The 19,638-nt window shown below is 43.2% G+C and overlaps 1 protein-coding gene across 6 annotated transcripts in view; it reads right to left on the bottom strand.

Moving 5' to 3' along the window:
* Positions 1 to 17,621, bottom strand: part of CREB5 (cAMP responsive element binding protein 5) — a 264,608-nt gene extending 246,987 nt beyond the window's left edge. For 4 of the 6 annotated variants that reach the window (XM_083705955.1, XM_083705951.1, XM_083705956.1 and 1 more), the window contains exon 1: positions 14,906 to 14,980. The gene's annotated coding sequence lies outside the window, so the exon portion shown is untranslated. Of the gene's footprint in view, positions 1 to 14,905; positions 14,988 to 17,605 lie in introns of those variants that run through there. The other 2 variants (XM_083705954.1, XM_083705953.1) reach the window with 2 other exon arrangements.
* Positions 17,622 to 19,638: the final 2,017 nt, after the last annotated feature.

Below are 19,638 nucleotides of genomic sequence, written 5' to 3'. Positions count from 1 at the left end.
AGGGCGAGATGGTTGGACAGTGTTCTTGAAGCTACCAGCATGGGTTTGACCAAACTGCGGGAAGCAGTGGAAGAGAGGAGTGCCTGGCGTTCTCTGGTCCATGAGGTCATGAAGAGTCGGACACAACTAAACAAGTGTATACAGTCCAGCAAAAAATCCTGTTTGCTTTTTTGTAGCTACTTCCCCCATGTCCTATCACAAACTGCTTTGGAAACTGAAGTGTGATTTGGCAAAAGAGTGGCATCTCTTACTTAAGAATCATAGATTTGTAGAATTGGAAGGGACCCTGAGGGTCATCTAGTCCAACCCCCTGAAACTCAGGACTGTGAAGCTGTCCCATAACAGGGATCGAACCTGCAACCGTGACATCATCAGCACCAAACTCTAACCAACTGAGCTATCCAGGCCCTCTTAAGAAAATCAGATCTGAAGCCTCCTTATACCAGACATCGCTCATGCAGTTACAGTGGTACCTTGGTTTAAGAACAGCTTAGTTTATGAACAACTTGGATTAAGAACGCTGCAAACCCGGAAGTAGGTGTTTTGGTTTGTGAACTTTGCCTTGGAATAAGAACAGGTTTCGCTTCCTGTTGAGTGTGTTCCATTTGTAAATTGAGTCCCCAGCTGCTATGGGAAAGCACGCCTTGGTTTAAGAACGCTTTGGTTTAAGAACGGACTTCTGGAACGGTACCGGAGGTACCACTGTAGAAATTGTGTGAATTAGCATGGGGGCCTGACCTAAATTGGGATCATGGGAACTAGGAGCTTCCATCCTTTTCTCTCTCCCTCCCTCCCCACCATGCTGATCCATCTCAGAGAGACCCTTCTGCCTCCTTTGAATTGCATCAAAATCTTTGACTGGGAGCTTGTATTCTGATGTAAATAGCAGATGTGGGGTCTCCAATCCAGATCAGTCGCACAGTGAGGTGCAAAGAATAACAAGCCCACCAATTCCCACAGAACATGGGCCCAACCCAGATCACGCCCTCACCTGCTCCTTATTTTTTATTTTCTTTTATTTTCAAGGCTAATTGTGTTAATGGTGTCTCGTCTAGTCTGGGCCTGGATCTTTGGATCCTGGCCCATGTGAACAATTGAAGAAATGTTAAAGATCTTTGCTTCAGGTTAGATATACTGATATCCTTCAATGGACTGGAGCCAACCTGAAACAAAACAATTTGAAGTGGGGATTATTACAATGTGCATTGTTTCTCTAAGTTATGTGAATGCCATCCTTGAAAGCAAACATCATTTAGGGTCCTATCCTGCTGAAGTTAAGCACACTGCTGAACTTTCCCATTGAAATCAGGGGTGCTTATCTTTGTGCGGTTTGTGCCCATTGTTTAAAATACAGCAATACAAAGTGTAATAAACACTTTCAGGAACATGGGAATTGAAAACTCCAGCCAGTTGTACTATTGTCCGCTGGTTTTCAGTGGAGAGATACTGTACTTTATGAGAATTATAAATACTTGGCATGCTTTGTTGTTCTTCCATCTATGTATCTATATTACACACTAAATAGATATTGTCTGAATACAAAAAAGTGAAAATTCTTTATTCAAATAGTGGCAATTTCTAGAAAAATGATGCTAATCTGAACCAGGTTTTAGCAACATGCAACGAAAGAGTAGCAAACAAAAGCCCTGAAATGATACTTTGAATTTCCTAAACTTAGCTTTCACTTTCTTACACTTCAGAGCCTCTGATCCACTGTTGAATGTTTAACTGCCATTCCCCTATGTCAGTTTCTAGACAAGACAAGACACCTCCAAAGAAATCTGAGAATGGCTGCCCTGAGATTCCCACATTTACAGTACAATCCTGACATTTACAATACAATCCTAGGCATGTCTATTCAGATATAGGGCCCATTCAGTCCAATGGAGCTTTCCCCATGGAAAGCAGCTATAGGACTGCAGCCTTCACCAAATTAACTTTGAAGCACAAAGAAGCTGGCAATACGTGCAGTCATGTCACAAGCACCCAGTCGAGTGCCAGGAAGCATTTTGCCTCTAGGGAAAATGGAGATAGCGAGACTACTGACAGGCTGTATTTAAGAGAATTCAAAATTAAATTTAATGCTCTTGCGTACTTGATCACCCATCCTTTTCCTTTCTGGCAACTCAAACATTCCAACCTTGGGCACATTTATCCAACAAACAAATGGGATTCATTTCCAAATAATCCTGTTTAAGATGGGAGTTAAAGAGCAAGTCCCTATTGCCAGACTATGCCCCATACAGACAATTCTACAATCCCAATAAAACCACAGACTAGAACTCACAGAAAATAAAATAAAATAGAAGGCACTTAGGAAAGAGGAGTAGTGTTCAAATTAAGACAACTGCAGAAGAGAAAAGCACATCCAAATAGGAATGAAGATAAATTAAAGCAGAAAAGCTTAAAGGATATTTGGGTTTAAAAAATTAGAACCTATGGTGTACAGATGAAACCTACAGTATAAAGCATTATGCGAGATAGCCTAATGGTTTGTTGAAGGAAACTGAATGATGTGGATTGAGGCTTCCATTATGTAAATCATGGGTCATAACCCTAAACATTTGGACCAGCTTGTCTCTCTGTAGTAACATCATAACTAAAGTACATTAAGCAGCACTAGTACCTGCTACTTCAACAAGCTTTAACTTATGGCTTTCGTTATAAGTGAGGACATTACTAGACTGGACATTAAACTGTTTTTATACGCAACAACAGCGGCAAAAGTTTTGTTGGCCCAGAAATGGAAGCAAGAAGAAATACCGCCGAAAGAAGAATGGCAGACGAAATTAATGGACTACGCCGAATTAGACAAAATGACAGGAAGGATTCGAAACCTGCAGGATCAGAGATTTACAGAAGATTGGAAGAAATATACAAACTATTTGAATAGCAACTGTAATCACCAAATTGCACTAGTAGGACTACAAGAAGTTTGCAAAGAAGAGAGGCATTAGTTATGATATTTAAATGTAATAGTGAAAGTAAGAAATGTAAATTAAGTGAAAAAGATTGGAAAATTTTCAGATGTGATTGACGGAAGTCAAAAAATAAGATATAAAAGTATGTTCAATAATTGTTGAAAATGATATGCTAATACACACACACACATTTGTATACCGTATGTATATACATAAACATGTATATACATACAGTATACAAAAGCCATATATATATATATATATATATATATATGGCTTTTGTATACTGAGTCCAAAAACCCATTGCAAACATTCAAAACACATATAGAAAGCCCAGTATTTAGAACTGCACCCAGTGGCGGAGCTTCATGCTCCAGCACTTGGGGGGGGGGAGAGAGAGCAGGCGGGGGCAGGGCTGGCGCACATCCCTGGGGCGGGGCGCCCAGCGTGGGCAGGGGGGCAGCCATAATGGCACCCCACCGAGATTGTGCTGCTGGGGGCAGTGCCCTCCCCCCGCACTCCTCTTCCTCTGCCAGTGACTGTAGTCCCAAATAAAAGAGCTTACAAACCATTGCCTGCAAAAATGTTAAATCAGTTTAGCTGTGCCTAGGGGTATGTGGCTCTGGCAGGGCAAAGAAGGAAACAAATTCCAGACAGGAAGAGAATAAATAAACGTCCAAAAAGTGTAGGTATGGGCAAATGTCATCTTCCACTCCAATTCATTTTTTGTATATGATTTCATTCCGTGTTTTCCAATCTTTCTTCTTTAAAAGCCTGCTCTTCAACGTTTCAAAACTTGATTCAGCATGAAGTATGTTTATATATGTGATGCAGCCAGATTATTGCAAGTTTCCCCTGAATTGTTTGTATGCCCTTCTGCATATAGGCCGTCCCTGGGCTTATTCATGTGCAACAAAGCAGTTCATACATTTGCAAGGCTGAAACAAAAGTGCATTTCTGTATTTGCATGGACAACACACACAACAGATCCAATGTTGCAGATCCAATGTCCTTCCTGTTCTTCACACCCCATCTATTCTGAAGGGTTGCCCCTCCACAGCAGATTTGGGGTGAGATGGGGGTTGAGGCACTAGGAGTTGCAGTGCGGAAGAGAGGAAGGCAACTCCAATGCATACAAACAGAAGTCCATGGGGGAAACCATGACTGGAGATCACCCTGAATGTGTAAATAGCCAGGACCTGTGTTTCAGGAACTGCAAAAGCCAGTGGTTCACAAAAATCCCAATTCATTAATTTGTTTTGTAGGGTGGGGGGAGAGATAGGGTGTCCACTTATGCAATACCAAAAAGAGGACAAAACATGGCACAAATCTGCATACAATTTGCATATGCTAATATATATCTAAAGATACAAATGTAGAAAGAATGACTCTAATTTAAAAGGAAATGTAATACATTGCCACCATAGTAGCAGGGGACCAGGTGTGTTCCTGCTGAATCTGCTGTCCATTCAAGTGCTAACTGTTGAAAGGTAACTTCAAGGTCGCTGCTGTTCCTTCTATTTATCTTTAAATTAGACTTCAACCAGACAGACATTTCAATAGATGACTCCTTCAAACAGAGAACTGTCCACTGATAGCTCTACAAATAGAGGACTGTCCTCTATAAAATAGGACACACGGCCACCCTAGTGGATTGGGTCATGTCGACCCTTAATTTGTATATATCGGATTTCTTACAGTACTTTTTAAAAGTGCTGTTTGTCTTATGTAGCATTATATGGATGTTATAAGGAAGACTAAGAGCAGTGGTGAAAGCCAAATAACTAAGGATCAGATAGCAGCACTTCTGTAATTTCAGAAGACTGACTGTTGCACCCATATGCAAGCTCACACACATGTGCTCTGTGTTAATTAATCCAGACTAATACTGTCCCCCTGATTCTGAATTTACAGTCATTACATGGATTGGAATCCCTCCTTCAGACATAATCCCATCACAAGCGAATAGAAATGACCTACACTTTACCACCATCACTGTAAATTCCACACAGAAGAATGAGTTATAAGTGATAACTAAAGTCCCAGTATGGGTTCTATGAGTATGTAACCTGTTCAGGTTTCCTAGCTAATTCACCCTATTTCCTTACAGTTCATTTGCTTTCTTTGATGAACCACTAAACCATTACATCCCACAATCCCCTGGTCCACAATCCAGAGAACTACTTTAGGTTCATCCGAAAGCTGGCACATACCCTATGGAACTCTTGAATGCTTTCCTTCTTTGATCATGCCATAACAGTTTTGCATCTTTATCGGGGCCGGATTAAAGTTTGATGAGGCTCTAAGCTACTGAAGGTAATGGGGCCCTATATATGTCCAGCTGTCCTTTATCAACAACAAATTGCCACTTTTTTGTGTTGAAAATATGCTATATGGTCATTTATGGACCTAATAGGTATCTAAAGCCACTTGCCACTGTTGCTGTATGTAGGTTTTATTTTATTTGTTTTTTATCTTATATTTTGGAAATGGACATCCAGTGTTTTTTTTCCCTTTAATTTTTTTTGGGGGGGGGCACCTAAGCTATAGCTTGTTTAGCTTATATGTAAATCTGGCACTGATCTTTATCGATTGACTGAATAATATTTATACCTCATCATTTGGGGTGTGGAATCTCAGAGCACCCTGAGGTGGACCTTCAAGAAAGACCTTAACATATGCTACTATTCAGGTGCCTTGGTTCTAAGTCATGCATACTGAATATGTCGGATTGCGCCCCAAAACTGAGACACTGCAGCTGTTTAAGCACAGGTGAAATGGTATCCGAATACCTGGTGGGTATATGAGAGGGTGCTACTTGAGAAATGCAAGCTAAACACCAGTAGCGACACAGAGCAAGCTGAGCATTTTTTTTTGACAATGATCCTAGAGTAGAATCACACAATGAGAGATCTCAAAAACTGCAAGCATTATATCAAATTAAACTAACACTAGTATATCTAAAATATTTATTAAAATTACTTTGGAGAAGTGACTTCTTTGAATTTCCAAGCAGGGAGATATGTATATGTATATATATTAAATGAAGCATAACATCTTACAAGCTCAGGAAACCATACTAAGTCTTATTTTTTAAATTTTACTTTGAAAATCCCCAGGGGAAAAGTATTAGAAATTATGTTTATAATACTCCATTTAAAAAAACATCAAAAACCCAGCCATCTCCCTTTGGACAACTCCATATTTTCAAGTGTTTTACTACAATCACCATTTGCATGCTAAAATCAGTACGCCAACTTTTAATTAAGTAAGATCATGTGGGGCTGCCTTTGAAGAGCTCTCAGAAAAGATAACTGAGTCAAAATGGCTGCTGCCAAACTGTCAACTGGGGCGGGCCATAGGGAACATACGATGCCAATTTTCAAACAGCTTCATTAGATCCAAATGGCTTCCCAGGCCCAGTTTCAAGGGAAGGTGCTGACATTTAAAGCAATAGGCAGCCAAACATAAGCATATCTATCTGCCGTACACCAAGTCAGTATCTATCTGTCATACACCAAGTAGTCCAAGTTAAGCATGGTCTACACCAGTCAAGGACAACATGTGGCCCTCCAGATGTTTTGGAACTACAACTCCCATCATCCCTAGCTAACAGGACCAGTGGTCAGGGTTGATGGGAACTGTAGTCCCAAAACATCTGGAGGGCCGAGTTTGCCTATGCCTGGCCTAGAGGCTGCCTTCTCTCAAATGAACCAATCCGAACTTTTAAATGTATTTTAAATGACCTTGTTTCAAGGAGTTTTTCTCAAAAAAAAAAAAAAAAGAAGTAGTCTCTCTCTCTCTAAACTTTTTAGACTTACTCCCTTAAGGTGATACACAATATTAAATACATTGAAACAAGACACACTCATATATCTGAATTAAAACAGCAGCAGATAAAACAACAGCAACAGAATAAAACTATATAAACAAGTACCAGATAATGCATTAAGCAAACACACACACCTTAAAGTGACAAATCCTCAGCATCAATGTCAATTAAAAGCAGTTGGGAATAAAATGGTCTTTAAGGCCCAGTAAACAATACATGTATTAAAAAATACATTAGTGCAGAGGCTATTCTGGGGAGGGAATGGGGTCACCATGCTTACATATGCTTCTTTTTTCTTGTTTTTGCCATGTATTTTGTGCTCTTATATTTCATTTTTATGTTGGGAGCCACCCTGAGATCCGCAGGTGAGGGGCAGCATGCAAATTTAATACATAAGTAAAATAAATAAACAGAAAGGTGCTTACCGGACTTAAGAAGAAGAAGAGTCTGGATTTGATATCCCTCTTTATCATTACCCAAAGGAGTCTCAAAGCGGCTCACGTTCCCCTTTCCCTTCCTCCCCCACAACAAACACTGTGAGGTGAGTGAGGCTGAGAGACTTCAGAGAAGTGTGACTGGCCCAAGGTCACCCAGCAGCTGCATGTGGAGGAGCAGGGAAGCAAATCCAGTTCACCAGATTACGAGACTACCGCTCTTAACCACTACACCACACTGGGCTCACCAGACTTAACCATTCTTAGCGATGGACCAATAAACAGGGCCTTCAAAGCCTATCTCAGAGCCCAGACACACTGATATGGTGCAGGTGATCTTTCAAGCAGCTTGGTCCCAATTCATTCAGAGCTTCAGAGGTCACTAGAAATGGCAAGCATGGCAGCTAAGACGACATGGGTGTCGTGTGCTCTAAGTGCCTGGTCCTCACAGACAAGCAGACACCTCCATTCTGCAGCCGTTGAAGCTTCTGAACCATCTTTGAAGGCTGCCTCACATAGAGCAGATAACAGTTGTCAAGTGTGGTTCTAACTATGGAATGTATGGTTGCTGCAGGGTCTCACAGTATAGAGATTCTCCATCCAGTACATGTCTTCTCAAGGCATGGAAATCAAGGCATTGAAACTCTTATTTTAGAAGACTTTTAGAAGACCTCTGAAGGCAGCCCTGTATAGGGAAGTTTTCAATGGTTGATGTTTTTTTCTGTTTTATATTGTGTTTTATATGTGCTGTAAGCCACCCAGAGTGGCTGGGGAAATCCAGCCAGATCTCCGGGGTAAAAACATTGTTGTTGTTGTTTTTGTTGATTCTGCCTCCTCTCTGTTGGCATTACAATGGTATTCAAGAGTTATGCTTTTTCAGAAGACAGTTCAGGCTTTTCTGAATTCCAAGGGGTCTCCTTCCCTAGCAGATCTACTTGGTTTCTTCTGCAGCTTTATTATTTATTTATTTAGTTAGTTAGTTAGTTAGTTAATTGTTTGTTTGTTCACAGTTTTTTATTAGCCAATTATTTGGGAGCATTCTGTTTTATCCATTGTTTTAATTTGCATTGTACAGAACCACATATGCTTTATTTCAAAAGAGCAGGATCTACGTAATGCAAACGTCCCTGGGAACACCAAGCAAGCTATTATTATAAAGATGCTGGCTGGCTCAGGCTTGAAAACATCTCAAATATGTTTTAGCTATAAAAACTCAACACAGTGTTATTTCCCATTATTCCCCATTAAACAGTTATTATTACGGAACATGAATGATGGGCATAACAATTATATTCAAAGAATTACCTCCTTGTATAAGCATTTTCCTACTTTTTAACTTGGCTGATACTCAATTAGACCAGAATATAATCTCTGGTCTAATTATTGCTATGACCTAGTAACTTACTAAAGCTGCAATTCCATTCATACTTGCTTGGAGTATGCAACACTAGAAGTTATGGTACTTACTTTGGAGTAAACATTATTGGATTGGATTGCAAGTAACCTTTTTTTTTTAACCAGAAAAGTAGTGCACTGGTGATACCTAAAGACCCTAAACCTAAAAGTAAGTTCCACTCAAATCAATGTAAACATGCTCAGGACTGGAATGCAAAGGCAGCAATCCTAAGTATATTTATCTGCAAATGAATTACATTTCAATTAACTTCCCAAATAAGACAGCATTAACTGAATGCAAGCACTAAAAATTAGGACTGTGTGTTTGGCATCCGTTTCCAAATTTAACAAAGTAATTTAGAGAAACACATCTGTCGTGTTAGCATGGCTTTAAAGTTTTGGTTCGTAGTTAATATCACACCTCCTTTTACATTTTGCATCTCACCAAACTGAGTCAACAACATGATTCATTACGTTTTTGAAGACGGAAACAAAGGGCTATCAGGCTGGGTGGGAACTCTTGTTATTTAAGATTTCGTGCTATGCTTCACAAAGTACCTCCTGATGCAGCTATGTGACATGTACCAAACTGTACACGATTTGCATGGTTTGTAGCCTTCAGATATTAGATTTGGCAACGTTCTACATCCGGAAAACCAGAGCCACAGTCCTGCATGCTTCTGCATCAGCTACAGTGGAATTCAAGCAACACAATTGTGCTAAGAACTTCATCCCAGGACCGTAACTCTTTAACATACACTAACTAGAGGTGGAAGTTCTTTATTCTCAAACCCATGCCCAGACAGCTATAGCATGGCTAAACAAATCAGGTAACAAAATGTGTCTGGATGTGAACTAGCAACTATATGAACTGCAATGCAATTTAAATGACTTAATTAAAACTGGTTAGCCTCTTAACGATTAAAAAATCTATATGCAAATCCAAAACCCAATTCAGGAAAGGATCATTCAGTTAAATGGAATGACTAAGTGGGGGGGGGATTCAACAGCCTTTAGAATCCTGACTTTAATGTGGATTTTAAACAAATGTAACTACATAACCACTTTTTAAGTATTAAGAGGTTTAGACAAAGGTAACAAGCGACTGGGACCAAATTTTACTATCCTCTGTCGAAGATAATTTTCAACTTGCTGAAGTAAGTGTTTTAAGCTGTGCATTAATACACTTTGGCAAAAGAAAAGAAACGCTGATGGAACTTGAAAATTGTGAAATATTACACAGGGCTAATTTTATCTGCCATCAGGAAGACAGTCAGTTGTATGAAATTTCATATGAACCTAAACTAGGTTTCCACTTAAAGGCAGATCACACCAAAGGCAGCTTCCTAATTTATGAGGCCTGCACAATTATTTTTTAACTAGACACATTGGATGATTTTCACACAAAAAAGGAAGAACAGAACATTCTAAAGCAGCCCAGATCATAAAAAACAGACGCATATTCATGATAGGCACCCAGGTTTGTATTGTGCTGAAGTACAAAATATCTCAAAGTGGGTTTGGGTCTTTCTGTTGAGGTGTGCAGATTGAATTGCTTTGTCCCTACTGCCAGCATAAAGATTTGCTAATATGGGAGGACGGCAAAATATCAAGTGTCTTAAGTCAATTTATAGTTACTCCCTTCCAACTAAGGGCCGCTTCACACACACACTACGTGGTGCCAATTGCCTAAACTCTAAACCTGGTGTGAGCAAACATTTGTGAAATGTTACAAACTTCCAATACATGACATACTTCATCACACATGTGATGATCGATGTCTCTCACCCAGCGTGAAATAAACACAGGTGTATGAGAATTGCACATTGAATCTACCCTATTTTCTAGACAGGACTGATTTCCAAGTGGGACTATTGCAAGATTAGATTAGGTGCAATGCTATAAAAAGTTTGTAATAACTGGGCCGAGAGACCAGGAACACTTCTCTAGATTCTAGAAAGGGCCCTCGAACTAAATATCACAATGCACAACATCTAGACAAATGGAGCCAGTGACTTCTGAAGAGTCATAGCAAACTATAGATGGTCCACTCTATCTTGGGCTTTCCCTGCAGTTTCAAACTATGCTCTTTTTGAGATCCCCCTTTCCTCAACCTCATTCCCATTCCAGTCTGAATTGCAACACTAATTTTTGCTGTTAATACAGTTTGCTGTGTCAACAGATCTGTCTCAGGCCTCACCTTTTTATATACAAGAGAAGGATATCCAGAATACCTATACTGCAATCCTAAACAACACTTCAAGTCAAATATATCACCCCTAGTCTTACTTCTCTCTCCACTACTCATTGGACGTAGGTATCTTTTTAAAGAGAGTTTAGCCTGAGCAGTTGTAACCATTGGCACCACATAATAAACAAGTTGTTTTGTTTGTCAAATTTACTGTTTGAGCCCTGTCTCCCAGCACAAGCATGAGACATAAATGGAAGTACAGCACCATTATCATGATACCTTACGAAGTATAATAAGCAATAGGTAATAATTCACCACAAAACACAGGATAGCACATAGACAGCAGAAGAAAAGAGTGGACAAGGGAAAAAAGAACCGCATTCTGGAGGATGAGTTGCTTCACCCAATCCACAAGTCAACTCTCCTTCCTAGTGCCCGTATTTTGTTCTCTCTCAACAGTAAAAGTAACATGGAAAATCTGTCTGAGTCTATGATTCTGAATGTAAGACTAGTGGAGTTCTAGCTGTTCAATCCACTGTTGAAAGCAGATCTCCCGTTCCAAGTAACTACAGTACTTTAATCAAGTGTTTGACACCCACCAACCCGCTCTCACCCCTTCCATTTCTTGAAGCGGTGAGATTAATTTTTCCACGAGCCTTTAACTTGCTTGGAAAATGTGACTAAAAATGTATAGAACTGTCTAGCTTTAAACCCGGGATAGAATCAACTTTTTTTGAAAGCATTAAAGGACACGCAGTGAGCTGCTGCTACATGCTGCACTGGAGAACTATACATCTCTAGGATGTATATACTGTACTGCGCCATCTAGTTAACCGACAACAGGTCTCTCAGGCTTACGTTCAAAGTGGATACCTTAAGATACTTGGACTTGGGAATGATTAGTTTCTTTCAAGATCCCAATTGTTTCTTTATAAGGAAAAGAAATATCACAACCAGGACAATCTATGTCCTGTGGATATGGGAAAATCTAGGTTATAATAGCCCGGTGGACTTCTACATCAAACTTTGATTTACAAGATAAAAGCAACTTTTAAATTAAAGTGCCTTTCTGTGAACAGAGCTTATTATTCCAAAGACAGGAGTGATTTTCCTAGAAAGTTGTCTCTGTGTGCCTGCCTATTATCTTTGATTTTCCCCTTCCACTAATGAGCATTTATCTAAAAGAGCCTCTTAATCCTCTGATGTGTGCTTCTGGTCAGAGGTAACAGTTTGAATAAAACCACTAATCACTTATAGCTGATCATTAATCACACTTCTCTCTGGGGCTTTGCAACCTGCACAAGAGAAGGGGGGGGGAGTCCCAAGAATGAGATTTAGCCGTTTAAAGTTCTTGCTGAAAATTTTTGTCTGAAGCGTAAAAGTAAAAGATGCTCAAGACTACTTTCGAAACTTGGCAGACTCCACCCCCAGTTGTGCAGCAGCACAATTCAGAGTTGTGTTGCCTCTTCCCTCATAAAGAAGAACCTAAAATTATATAAACACACTCACAGATTTTATATTTGCGTGGTGTGTGCATATGTGAATGTACAGACAAGATCTGGATTGAAGTAATCTATCTGCCTAAGTTTATATTCACTTTTTCTCCATGACAGTTTCTTCCTGCAAAAAAAAAAAGTTTTCTTGGGAGTTAGTTGAGGTGACTCGCTAGACTCAAGCCACCTCAGTTCCAAATCTCTCTCAGGTCCTAGTTTCAGCCAAGTGCAGCGTCCCCAGGAGCCAGTGGAAAGGCTGCTACAACTGGAAGCTCCCTGGGTTTAAAAAGAAAAACCTCGGGAAATTCAATAGGATATTTCCAAGTAAGATATAATCGGGATCGGAATGTTCCCGCCCAACCTTTCGGTGATGACCAGGAAATCCCTAGAAAACTCTCCCTTCCCGATCAGACCTTTTTCCTTCTTCCAAACTTTGCGCGCGCAGTATCAGCCCGATTCCGTGTAAGAAACTTCTCATCGCGCTGCTTGGTGGTGGGGATTTAAAGAGACAGGCTTACTACTTGCCTACTATCCCGGTTAAAAGGGGGAAAGGGATGTGTGCTGGAGGTGGGGGGGTGGGGGGGAGAAAGCTCTTTGTCTTTGGCGCTGCGAAGTTTTCCTAGGAGCCCTGGATCTCGACGATCGCTCAGCATGGCGCAAACACCGCAGCAGGCAAGTTGAGCTTAGCAGGTATTTCCCCTTTTGACGCTCTTCTCAGACGACAAAACTTAGCCAAGAAGGAGGTTGGGGGGGGGAGGGAGACATATCCCAGTGTTTAAGAGGGGGAGGGTTTGGATCTAAAGGAATCGGACAGAGCTGTCGACCTGGAGCCAGGTAGCAGCGCCTGATCAGCCGGATTGCTGATCCTCCGGCCAACCCCCAGCCCCCAAGATCGGAGTCTCTTAATCACACATTTTACTAGCCTGCAGAATGACGTAATGGCCCGGGATCCAGCCTCTGACTCCCAGAGAGAGTGTCAGATAGGGCGGGGGCGACACTGTGTGTGTGTGTGTGTGTGTGTGTGTGTGTGTGTGTGTGTCTAAAGGAAGGGGCAGCCACCTAACAACCAAACACACACACACACACACACACACACACCTTTTTTGGAACAACAGGGGACCACGCGGGGACAGGCGATGGAAAGGTGGCGCGGCAAGGAGGGCGCAGAGAGATGGTCTCCTCTCCCCTCGCCGAGATGGCCCAAGCCAAAGGATGAAACTTCTCCTGGTCGCTCCTTAGTCCCTAAGCTGAGTTCAAAAGTTTTCGCGCTGGCGATCCGAAGCGATCAGGAGGTGGGGTGGGGAGGCAGCCGCGAGCTGGTGGGGAAGGAGAGCGCTGTCATTGCGCCCAACAAGGAAGATCTTGCGCGGGGCTACCGGGACGGGACAGGACAGGGGGCGGCGAGCCGGGTCGCTCTCTCCCCTTACGAAGCGCTTGCCCCGAACCTAAGAGGTCGGCGGTGGTGGCAACTTGCTGGCCACGAGGTTTACCTCTCTGGTTTCTTGCGGGCAAGCGGCGATGGCATCAGGAGTGCCCCCAAGCCAAGGGGACGGGGCATTTAAAAGAAACAGTTCAGGGGACGAGTTGCCAGCCTGCCAGCCTCCCTCCCATCAGGGATCTTTTTTTTTTTTTAAATGCCAGAGGAACACATACGCCTGGAGTGTTTCTGAGCACACGCAGAGCGCACCGTTCTCCGCGCCTGAGCGATTGTTTCCCAGCAATTTACGGGGTCTGGGGAAGGGCTTTCTCGGGTCGTCGAAGTTCCCAAAGTCTTGTCGGGCCAGAGGGTGGAGGCGACAGGTAGGATCTCATTGATGGAGTCTTCCTGACAGCAAGAGGACGACTTTCTTCGCCACCGCTTTGGTTCCACAAGCGCCCAAACTTTCGTGCACTTGGCGGTCGCCAAAGGTTGCCTCTGCCGCTTCTTCGCCTTTTATATAGAGAAGTCCCCCCCATTTTAACTCTTCACAGCCCACACTTCCACACACACACTCTTCCACACACACACACACACACCCATCCCCCGGCAAATAAATAAACGAATAACAGATAAATCTTCCCAGTTGATAACGCACCGTGCCAGCGCACGGGGCAAAGAGGCGGAGCGCGCGGAGACGCCCGCATCCCCCCGTTACATCTTCCCGGTTCGGGTCTCTCCCACACTTTCCCACCTAGCCAATTCTCGCCTCCCGGTCGCCAAGCTGAGAGCGAGAGCGGCTCCTTCTCCCAAGTGAAACATACCCAAACAACCATCAACTTGTAGCAGAGACCCGGGGAAAATCCCAGACGCAGCAGCACAACCAAAACAGAAAGAAAGGAGAGGGGGGGGGGGGAAACATCGTTTACAATCATTTCGCAATTTTTACTCGATCGCTGTTGTTGTTTTAACCCCTCGCCACTTTGCGTTTTCTTTTGCCCCGCGGAGTACCTGCCCCGCGTGTGTGTGTGAATTCGCACACACGCGCGCGCGCTCGTTGGGGCAAGAAGAAAGCAGCAGCAAAACCCCTTGCATGCGAGAAGTTTTGAGCAAGGCGAGTTTTGCCTCTTTTTTTGTTTTGTTTTTCCACCCCCCTACAACGCGATGTAAAGTTGCGTTTTGGGGCAATCAGAAAGGCAGCTCCGTATTTCGAGGGACTTACCCAACAAGTGTAAGCGGGGAAAGGACCAGCAAGCAGCCTGGGTGAAGGAACCACGTTGGACTGAGAGAAGGTTACAATACGTTCTATTTAGAGAAGCATTACATCACCCTCCGTGACGTCACGTGGGATTCCTGAACTTCTAAATCATTGCGGTCCCTGCTCAAGGGAGAGAGCCGAGCGGTGGGCGGGGCCCGGAGGGGCGTGTCCTGGCTGGGCTCCGCCCCCGCCCGCCTCCCCTCCAGCCATTCAGGGCGCAGGGAGGAGGAGGAGATGGAGGGCGAAGGCAGAGAGCGCAAGCGGCGCAAGCAACAGCTTGCCGCGCCGGGGATGACAGGACGCTGCCCTTAGTTCTGTGAGTCAGCTTGGAAAAAATCTCCGGCTAGATGGGTTCGGGAGAAGGAAGCTGGAAAGCGGCGAGCCCCCACCTCCGCTCCCGGGGGAGAAGGAGGGCGGGCGGGAGAAGTCCCAGGGAGCGTCCCCGGTGCAGTTGCCGGAGGCGGCGGAGAAAAGGGCTTCGTGCAACGGCGCCCATTCACACGTGCAGTTATTGAAGAAGGGTAGCTCACCCCCCAGGACTTAATCTGAGCCGAGGTTCGACCCCAGAACGCTGAAGAACAGGAGAAAGGAAGCCTCTGAGCACATGCAGAGGGCGCACTGCCCGCTACACAACACAGATGGCGAGGCAGGTCGTCTCAGTAGCTCTAGTCTTGGTGCATCTTGAACTCTGTTTTGCAGCAACCTGCGGCATCTTGAATGTGCTCCCTTGAACTCAGTACTCTGGTCTTGCGCATACCTAATCACATGTCCCGTTTCGGCCACCGGTACTTACTCCCAGACCCGGGAAAACGTGCATGAGACTTGGAATGCAAGTCTGTTGCTACAAACTCTTGCTACAAACTGCAGGGAGGTTACATCCAGATCAGTTTGTGCACCTCCATCCAAATGTTGCTGCTTTTTGCTTTACATTGATAAAGATTTGAGAAGAACAAAGCTTCTTCTCTGCTTTGTAATATTTTAATAAGTCCTAATTAAATTATTATCCTACTGTTACCTTTGGATTTTGCAGCCTCAGTTTCCTATGGTTAACTATTTGAGGCCTGATTGACAGAAGCAGCCATGTAGGAAATAAAATTTTGACCATCCCTTCTTTTTCAAAGAGCTAAGATTGGTCAGGTCAGTTTATTCTCTACTGGCAACTGATGTAAGGAGCATTTATTCTGCCAATCACTGTGGGTCTTAGAGTCAGTTGCTGCCAAGGAAAAGATCTATAGGGTCTCTCCTGTGTAAATGGGGGCCTAGTCTTTCACTTGCCTCCTCAAATAAAGGACCTTCTGCTCCTCTTAGGGAATGAGCAGCAGCAGAGGTGGGATATAATTTATTATTATTATTATTATTATTATTTTATTTATACCCTGCCCATCTGGCTGGGTTCTCCCAATCCAATTGAGGAGTGAGGTTATCACCCCCTCTACTACTATCCAAACCAGGTTGTTTAACTTTTGCTACTGTAGCCTTTCTTCTAGAAGATCAAGATAATCAGGTGATAGCAAGAACTGGGGGGTGGGGTGGGAATAGCAGGAGCAATTAGAATATGATCTATTATTTGATTATTGATGCAAACCTCCAGAATGTATTTTGTATAGTTCAGTTTTTACCTCTATCTTCAGTACATTTTATTTTATTTCATTGCTATGGCTAGTAGCTGATGCAAATCAAGATTCTTCCAATTCAGATTCTGAACTCCAATCCAAGGTGGGTCAGTTAGGAAAGGGTTGTGCGTACTTCATAGTTGACTGGAAATAAACTGTAATATTTTTAAGCATCCCCTTCTCAAAGAATTGCTGTGTATTTGAAATTACTTGTCCCCACACTGTAAAGAAAAAATTGGGATCTGGGAGATCTGGGTACCAAACCCAGGTCGCTAAAAAAAGGTATGCATATCTCAACCTTCAAAGTTGGACTCAAACATAGAATCAAGTAAGAGCAAAAAGTGTTTTTTGAAGTGCTACTAAAATGCACCTTTGATACCACAAAAAGTATGATCATACAATAAAGGTAAATATAAATTACTTGGATGAAGGAATTGAGGGGATGCGCATCAAATTTACAGATGACACCAAAGTGGGAGGGGAAGCCAACGCTGCAGAAGACAGAATCAGAGTTCAAGATGACTTTAACAGATTGGAAAACTGGGCCAAAACTATCAAAATGAATTTCAATAGGGACAAATAGTTCTACACTTAGCCAGGAAGAACCAGCTGCACAAATATAAGGAGGAGGACACCTGGCTTGCCAGTAGTCCACATGAAAAGGATCTGGGGTCCTTTGTCGACCACAAGCTTAATATGAGTCAACAGTGTGATGCAGCAGCAGCAAAAAAAAAAAAAAAAAGCAAAAAAGCTAATGCTATTCTAGGCTGCATCAAGAGAAGTATAGTGTCCAGATCATGGGAAGTAATAGTTCCATTCTATTCTGCCTTGGTCAGACCTGGATTCCTGTGTCCAGCAAGGGAACACAAAACATACACTAAGATGCACTGTTAGAGTTGCACCACACTGTCCCCATCTCAGCAGAGCAGTGAGCCTACAAAGTGCACAGTAAAGGACTTTGGTGAAAGGCCACCTGACACAGAAAGAGATTTTTGAAAAACAACTGCCCAAGGCACCCCAAAGTAGGAATGGTCCATGTAATAACTCTTACTTTGCCTTGGAATCCTTAGAAGTCCCCTGCAGCAAGACGCCAGACGCAAGACTCATCTGGAGTCTTAGGTCCATTTTTGCTACTGGAGCTGCAAGAACAATGAACAATATAAAGAAGGGTGGAGACGGGTGATCATCAGGTTGGGAAAAAACATAAAATATTATTATTATTATTATTATTATTATTATTATTATTATTATTATTAATACTCATTTTTCAAATAGAATTTTTTCAAGTCTGCTTATACCAAATCTTTCAATGAAACAATCAACAATATAAAAGTCAGACATACACTACTACAACAATTCAAAGCACTAGCATCAGATCAGCTGATTCAAGGATAAAATACATTTTTAAACCCTGGACTTTGTCACCTTGTGCAAAAAAAATCTCCAATAGCAGCTGCATACCTTGCCTTGCCAGCCCAAGACAATATATACACAGGCACATGCACCCCCCCCCTTGGGACTAAATGTTTAAAAATTCTTGTTGCATCAATTGCTGGCTTCAGCTGCACCACCCCTCCCTGCTCCTTGGAAAGTGTTCTCTGCAACTGGTCCACCATCACCAATAAGCCTCTTTCTGCAGCTTCTCCCCCTCCTCCACGCCACATGTCAATCAGAGAACACACCTGGTCAAGAATTTCAGTGAATGGACAGGAGGAAATAGAGGAAAGAGACCCTGCAGAGATCCGGGTTCCAAACTAGTACATTGAATTGTGCAAGGAAACTGACCAGGAGTTAGTGCAGCAGCTTAAGGAGACTTGCCTCAAGAGACTTGCTTCAATATTTGAAGAGATATAGGGATGTTGTCCTCTCCCATAGCACCACCTTTTTGCACGCAATGCAGATGAGCTGTGGCCCATCTGTTCACATGGTTATTAATAATACAGTGGTACCTCGGGTTAAGTACTTAATTTGTTCCACAGAACCGTTGTTAACCTGAAACTGTTCTTAACCTGAAGCACCACTTTAGCTAATGGGGCCTCCCGCTGCCGCCGCGCCGCCGGAGCACGATTTCTGTTCTCATCCTGAAGCAAAGTTCTTAAGCCAAAGTACTATTTCTGGGTTAGCGGAGTCTGTAACCTGAAGCGTATGTAACCTGAAGGGTGTGTAACCTGAGGTGCCAGTGTACTTATTTATTAATCACCTTCCACCTGTATATCTCCAGGCACTGTACGAAAGCTAATGGAAGGATGCATAGGAAGGTGATAGGTGCGGCAGCGATGGGGGAAATGGCACCGATTGCTTTGTTTCCTGCAGTGCAGTTTCCAGAGGCAGAAGATCTCTGCACAAACTACACTGGTACCTCGGGTTACATATGCTTCAGGTTACATACACTTCAGGTTACAGACTCTGCTAACCCAGAAATAGTACCTTGGGTTAAGAACTTTGCTTCAGGATGAGAACAGAAATTGTGTGGCAGTGGCGCGGTGGCAGCGGGAGGCCCCATTAGCAAAAGTGGTGCTTCAGGTTAAGAACAGTTTCAGGTTAACAACAGACCTCTGAATGAATTAAGTACTTAACCCGTGGTACCACTGTACCAAGGGACACGGGTGGCGCTGTGGGTTAAACCACAGAGCCTAGGACTTGCTGATCAGAAGGTTGGCGGTTCGAATCCCCACGATGGGGTGAGCTCCCGTTGCTCGGTCCCTGCTCCTGCCAACCTAGCAGTTTGAAAGCACAAATTGCAAGTAGATAAATAGGTACCACTCCAGCGGGAAACAGACGGCGTTTCCATGCGCTGCTCTGGTTTGCCAGAAGTGGCTTAGTCATGCTGGCCACATGACCCAGAAGCTGTACGTCGGCTCCCTCGGCCAATAAAGCGAGATGAGCGCCACAACCCCAGAGTCGGCCATGACTGGTCTTAATGGTCAGGGGTCCCTTTACCTTTACCACTGTACCAGTTGACGGTGCCTGTGGGTCTACATAGCCATGAGGATGCAAAAGGTCCCAGCAATTCAGTCTTGTTGACCACCACCTAATGCAAGGATGGAGAATCTGTGGTCCTCCAAATCTTGTTAGACTACAACT

This window comes from Podarcis gaigeae, assembly GCF_964106915.1.
Source record: "Podarcis gaigeae genome assembly, chromosome: 12".
NCBI classification, from domain to species: Eukaryota; Metazoa; Chordata; class Lepidosauria; order Squamata; family Lacertidae; genus Podarcis; species Podarcis gaigeae.
Note: the sequence above shows the minus strand (reverse complement) of the source record. Positions and strands in the feature narration are given on the sequence as shown.